Source organism: Cyanistes caeruleus, chromosome 2 (assembly GCF_971803275.1).
Source record: "Cyanistes caeruleus chromosome 2, bCyaCae1.hap1.1, whole genome shotgun sequence".
NCBI classification, from domain to species: domain Eukaryota; kingdom Metazoa; phylum Chordata; class Aves; order Passeriformes; family Paridae; genus Cyanistes; species Cyanistes caeruleus.
Genome location: NC_141702.1, coordinates 20,146,517 through 20,153,929, shown reverse-complemented (window position 1 = coordinate 20,153,929; position 7,413 = coordinate 20,146,517).

Below are 7,413 nucleotides of genomic sequence, written 5' to 3'. Positions count from 1 at the left end.
AGAAATGGCACCAGGGCTAAAGGCCCTCTTGGCCAACCCACAGCACCTGCAGCTCCTGCCCAAACAGAGACAAATCCTTTATTTTGGGTTTCACTGACAAGCTGGGGCTTGGTCTTTTAATTGGCTCCATCAGGAAAGAAGAAAGGGAGAGAGTTGCTAAGGTTCAGTCTGGCTTCCAAATGCCCAGGTGGCATTTGAAAAGGAGAGCTGGAGGAGGTCACAGGTCATTCATGTTTTGGCTTTCTCAACGTACCTTAATCAGCTGCAGCAAGGACAAGGAACAAAAGCACCGTTCAGGGGAGGAACTCAGATGTTCACTGGTGACCTACTACAACTTCTACCAGGAAGACTGGGAAATCTGACCATTTTCTGCCAGATGTTGTTTATCCACAAAATACTGTGGTTTATTTTCTTAGCATGGCTGACTTACATAGCTGCCTTACAAGCTCTTTACTTTTGGCCCGGTTCTGTGTTTCTTTTCTTGGTTTTGCAGCTAGTTTCCTAACAATAACATCAAAAACTCTTCTGCCTTCAAAATACTTCAAAATACATGACAAAAAATGAAGTGATTAAAGTTGAATTCTGCTTTTGTTCACAGCCTCAGCAGTATAAGTTGTGTTAATGATGTAACTACTTTGTCTCCAAGCTTTGCATTTAAATATATCCACTGGGATCAGAAGTCAAAATCATTTTCATTAAAGGTGTATACTTGTAGGTATGTACCAATATATAGAATATCTAGTTTCCACTACAGTCAAAGGAGATCTAATTAATGCAAAGCCAAAGAGTGGCTTGTCTTGAGCCAGTTCAAGAAGAATTTAATTACCTAAGCACAATTATTTTTCATGACTCAACAGAGCTTCTCTTAAGCACTCTCTGAGCAGGAGGCAGTATAAGTAAGCATGTATGGAGAGGGGTAGCTAAACTAGAGCTCTCATGAAGGGTGGTCTTGTATCATATTCTGAGGTGTGAATCACAGAATCAGCTTACTTGGAAGGGACTCACAAGGATGTCAAGTCCAAATCTTGGCCCTGCACAGCACCATCCCAAAGAGTCACACCATGGACCTGGGAGAATTTTTCAAGCCCTTCTTGAGCTCTGTCAGGCTTGGTCCTGTGACCACTCCCCTGGGGAGCCTGTTCCAGTCCCCAGCCACCCTCTGGGTAAGGAACCTTTTCCTGATACCCAACCTAAACCTCTCCTGACACAGCTTCAGGCCATTCCCTCAGGTCCTGTCACTGTCACCACAGAGAAGAGATCAGTGCCTGCCCCTCCTCCTCCCCTCACAAGAAGCTGTAACTGCAGTGAGGTCTCCCCTCAGTCTCCTCCTCCAGGTTGAGCAGCCCAAGTGACCTCAGCTGCTCCTCATATGGCTTCCTCTCAAGGCCTTCACCATGCTTGTGACCCTCCTTTGGACATTTCATGAGAGTTTAATATCTTTCTTATCTTGCAGTGACTAAAAGTGCACACAATATTCAAGGTGAGGCTGCACCACACCTTGTCTAGCAGAGCTAGAACCACTGAAATATCTTAAGTGTAATGATCTAGTATTCCAAGTGTTTTCATATACCTCAGGGCAAATATTGTCCTGAAAGACAAAATATATCTTTTTAGCATTTTTATTTTATTTTCTCTGTGCATGAGAAATTCTGTTTTCAACCAAGCAGAAACCAAAGGGCTCTTTGAGTAAAGCGTGGCATAAATAAAACAGAAACTCTGCTGCAATATCCTCTTTTACATAATGGGTCCTGTTAATTGGCTTGCTAGAACTGCTGCAGATTTGGTTTACAGCTCTGTGCTGTAAACACATCATTGATTATGACCAACCTTAAAAATATTGCCCAGAAGATATGTCAAGAAACTATATTCTATGCTCCAGGGAAGATCCAGAGTATTTTCCCCATGCCATAGATATTTTTGGTCTGTTTATCTATAGAGACATGATGCAACTGGAAGCTTTGATACCACTACCCTTAAAAGTATTCCAGTTTGCCAGACAGGGAGACAAGTAAAACTGGAATATGATGTTGTGGAAATGATCTTGTAATATGAATAATATCTAATAAATAGCCAAAGTGCATTGATAGTAGATAACCAATAGATCAGTTCTTTTAATTTTTGTTCTTTTTTATGGCAAATATTGTGAAAAGGAAACATTTATTTGAGCTTGATATGAACTTATGAACAGATTGTTAAAAATCAGATTAACAAAAATGTAATATAATTATTCCTATACACACATTAAATATGTCTTATAATACCCCACTAGGTATAACTCTGTTACTATGTTTTGTAATGGTGTGTAGTGCATGTACTATATTTGTGTATGATACAGTGTAGTAATTATATAATGTACTATACAATATGTAATAATTATATAATATGATGTATAATGTATTATATAGTTTTGCTATATAATTTTATCTCATTAGACCATTATATTAGATAATAATAATTAGCTTCTAGTAAATAATGGACTTATTACATGATAAAATTATCTCAGTGAAGTGAAATGAAGTGGTGACACTGCAGTTGAGATGTGGAGCAAGAGGCCAAGAAATATTTGACAAAAAATGTTTGTTTGATTTTCTGATGGAGAATTTGAGAAATGGGGAAAAAGAATAACTAGAAAGGAACAAAATGTGAAACTAAAGACCAAAGATTTGGAATTATTTATGTGGCAGCTGTTCCCAATACACATAACTAATGTCAGCTCTTGAAGGTCTAAGTGTATTTCAGTGTCTCACTCATGCTGGAATATCTTGGGCTTTTTCAGTGAATCTCAGCACTGTGTACTGTAGACTCTGCAGTTCAGGACAGAGTTCAAATGCACTCTGTGAACCATAAAAACCCCTTTTTTCTCATGGAATACTTCAGTGTATGAACAGTAAGTTTAAGAAATGTTCCAGTGAACAGGTTTTGCTTAAACATGTGAAATCCATCGTCAGGGTTTTGTACAAATAAGCAAGTTTCAGAATGTGGTTGTCCACAGATGACTCAGAACCTTGAAAGCTGGACTTTTATGAAACAGACTTTTTCAGCATTGGAGACGAGAAAACAAAATTCTTCCTGTCTTATTTTTTTAATCTAAAGTATCTGCTAATTAGCCCTCACCAGAAGAGGGCTCAGAATAGAGTATACTGACCTAAAGACACTTTGGAAAATTATCTAGAAAGAGAATCTTTCCTTGCTGGTGGAATGGTACAATTGCTAGTGACAATGAAAATTATTTTATACCATTTCTGAGCCAGTGATCCCTTTAAATCCTCTGTGAATCTGTGGGGCCTGATTTTCCTCATCTCATGATGTGCAGCATTATTGATGTCAATAGTTTTTGAGGTTGACATTACAGTAAATGCAAGAAAAACAGTTCTCTTGTCACTTAAAAAATGAGTTTTCTTTTTCATCAATAAAAAAGCAGTCAGTAAAGGGAAACAGAGAGTGGTCATTAAGTTAAAGCAGTAAGAGTAATGTAGTAAGAGAAGTGTTTTGGGTAAGATCTGATGTTTCCTGCACAAGGTGGATAGCCCCCAACTGCAAGGCTCCATAGAAATAGCGATCAAGCTCTGTGCAGGTTTAGCTAACAGCATGGAAGGTTCACAGAGCAGCACGTTTCCTGCTGTTGGTCTTGATGAACACTGCTGGCATAGCTTTTCTGAGAGACTCTGGTGCCTACTAGCACCAGGGCAAATGAAGACTGAAATTACTAGATGTCCTTAGAGAGTACCAGGACCTGCAGGTGCTTTGCTCTGCCCCTTTAACCTTTCCTCATGTGCTCTCCCCAATCCTGGGAAGCAGTGTCCCAGGAGCTGCAAAGCACCAAACCCTGCCTTGCCCAGGCAGGTGCTCTTCTGGCCATGCCCTGGTGCATTGCTGAACATCCCAGTAGTCTCTGGATGATAACTGCTCTCCACAAGCTCTACCAGCACATGCACCCAGTTCAGGGCATACTTACTTTTGCAGAGGGATGAGTCAACGCAGCATGTGGATTTTGACATCTCGCGTGGGTTCATTAAAGGGTGTGCAGGGAATATTAGTCAGAGGTGGCTCTAATCTTAGCAAGTGACTGGTCTCCTCTCCATGGAGACAGGTCTCATAGAGCCAAGCAGCAGAAATGCTGTCTTCTGATTTTCTGCCACATGCTCTTGAAAGGGCTGCTGCTGCTATCAGCCAGTCTACTTGATGTGACTGAGCTGTCCCAGCTTCTAGCAGAGACATTTTCCTGCAGACAAAACCCACCATTCACAGGTAGCAGAGCTGCTAGCTTGGATCAAGTGGCTTCTGACCACAAGAAAAAGGCTGACCGACGAGCAGTCATTACTCAGAAACTGATTCTGTCCACCCAGTCTGCAATTTCTATATCCCTTTTCTCATCCTCTGCTATATTTGATTTCAATTCTCTCCAATCACACTATAGGCTTCCCAGTCACATTGCGCTTTGTACTTCAGGGGATTAATAAAAACACAATTTTCCTTTGCAAAATGAAAGAAAAAAGGGACTTCCCAAACAGGATCACAAGCCTACACCATTGCTACAGTCATTAACACACACACATTGGTGTACACAGGAACATTTCCTCATCCCTTACTTATGAGTGTCCAACAAGATCTGTGGCAGCATGAACACAGCCCAGTCCCCAGCGCTCCTCTGGGCTCGCTGTGTTTGGCACCTGGGCTGCTGCAGGGTCGGTGGGGAGGGAGGAGCTCCAGACGGAGTCCATGGCCAGCACAAAGGCAGCAGAGGGACTGGGCCAGTGGTGCTGCCACTCTGCTTCTAGGGAGAGCCTGGGCACCTGGGGCTGCTGCTACAGCAAGGGTGGATGCTGATGGCCTCTTGGAGAAGGGACGTGCCTGCAGGGTTGGGGGGTCTCTCTTGCTCAAACATACATGCTGAGAGAGGTGGTGGGGTTTGCAACATACTCAGGCACTGAGAAATGTGTCTCCTCTGCCCAGGACAGGGCTCTAACTCAGAGGAGATAATGCTGAGAGTTGGAGCCAGGTAGGACAGAAGATCGGGGAGGAGTAGTCTCCATCTGTATGATGAAGGTTTTGGTTATCAGCAAAGATAAAGCAAGAATGTGAAATTCTGATGTTGGCAACAAGCAGTATTGAAAAACATACATTCTGGTTTGAGTTCTTGTACTGGAACAGGGGAGCCAGGTTTACAGGATTTTTTCTTTCTAGCTAATCTTTTCCCTTTTTGTCCCAAAATAGAGTGTTATGTATCTTTCACAGTTCTGACGTGAACTATCATGGCATTTCCCACCATATTTCTATTATTTCTTTTCCTCCAAAATGTAAGAAACACATTACTCATAAAATATTTCCTGCCTCCCCCTTTCAGTTTTCAGTGATATAATTAAAGGCCTGTCACAACTTGTGTGCTTTAGTTCTCATAATTTCTGCCCTGTTTTCAACAGCCACTTCTATCAGAGAATAAAACCTCCAGATTCAGCTTGTAAGCCAAAGAAAACAACTGCAATTCACATAAATCCCTTAATAATTTCAGCAAAATGCTGAAGGAGGCATTTTTAATTAAAGATTTCTTATTCTCTTACTTAAGTTCTTATTTTCATTTCTTCATCACGTTCTGTTATGAAGTGGGAAGATTTTTTTCTACTGATTCCATGAAACCATGCTGGGGGAAAAATCATTTCCACAACGGGCAAGTTTTTTATTGGAATAACTTTGTCATATTGTTATCTCTGAAATTCATGAAATAAGTATTTATGTGTATCCTCTTTCCAGGCAACCTTCAAATCAACATTTTATCCATTAGATTATTGCAACATTTAGGCTAAGTGCTCTGGCAGAAGAAATTAATTCTATCCCAAGTCTGTGGGTTAGTGTTTGGCAAACTTTAATACATAACAAATCAATGGGATTTTATCAGGATTCTGTGCCATGCATCCTGTGAGCTAATATGCAGAGGGTGGAGGATGTAAAGAAACAAAACTTTTGTCATAGCAGAAACTCTTGTGAATCTGATACCTTAAGAACTACTGCTCTTGCTCTGTTTATTATGTGTGTGGTTGTTCTTCCCAAAAAACCCCTGGGGCTCAGCCAGGAGGAGCTTCCTGATTCTTCTTTCACAGGATTTGAAAAAGGAACTGAAGTTCATACAATACCAAATTCAGTAAATAATCATTTGAAATCATACCGGTTATGGAAAGTCTTCCTGGCTGCCACTTAGATATGGCCAGACAACATGCAGCTCACTTCTAGAGAAGCACACCCAGATGCCACCTGTCCAATGGCTCTTTGTCTTCAATGACATTATTACTTTACCTCTTCTTGACGAAGAAAATGCATTTGTTAATCTAAGCTGGAGCACCTGCATATTCCTTCTTTGTGAATTTTGCACAATAATTCTTTCTTATGCCCTAGATTAACCTCTTTTGCCCACAGAAAGTGGTGTCATGTTAAAAGATAACTTGGTCCCTCATTTTCTGAGCATTTTCTGATAATAATGTTTACTGTTGAAAGTGCTGAAAGCTCAGTCTTTGGAAAATTGACAGTTATACAAGGCTTAAGAAGTCAAAATTAAAAAAAAAGACAACTCTTATCTCTATTATTAATTTGTATGCACATGAAAAATAACAGCCAATAACCACTGTCATTGATAAAGTACATGCATAATTAACAGAAATGGTTCAATACATTATTGCACCAGATTAATGAATGACCAAGCATAAGATGAAATAGGAAATGTAAAGACAACTTCAATATATTACAGTTTTGTCCTCTGATTTCTCTCCTTTTATTAAAACTTGAGTTTAGTAGCCTATTTCTAAAACTCTTCTTAAAATGTTGCTGTGAATTGATATATCCTGTTGCTTAATACTGAATTTCAGTACTTGCAACCTAGCCACACAGAAATCTCCCCTGAGTCAGCAGGATGGCAAGTGCAGAGTTTCTGCAGAGAAAGGCATCACCTCCCCTGTCACACTGTCTCAGACCTGGAGCACAGGCTTGGCTTCAAGCCAGAGGGAGGAATGTTTGAGGCAGACTTAAATATGGGGAAGAAATGGGAGAAAACATAGAAAGAAGATGTTAAAGAGGACTTCAATCTGCTTGCTTATTATTTGAAGTGACATAAAAATTTGATCCGATGTGGAATCACATTTTGCTCTCTTTTGAGAGCAAAACTGGGATGTTTGTGGTATAAATAAGGAACTTACTGAAAAAGAAAATGTAGCAGACAGCTGTGGTGTAAATAAATGCCACCTGAAAAAAAAATAGAGCACTCAGCAAGAATACATGGATGCATGCTGGTGAAGTTTGTATCCATATCGATGACAAGAACACTGTGCAGAAATTATTGCAGAAAACTTGTTCAAGATGTAAAGCAGATTTTACTCCATTAGGCCAGATTTCTATGTCTGTCTCGTTCCATATTTTAATTTATGTTTT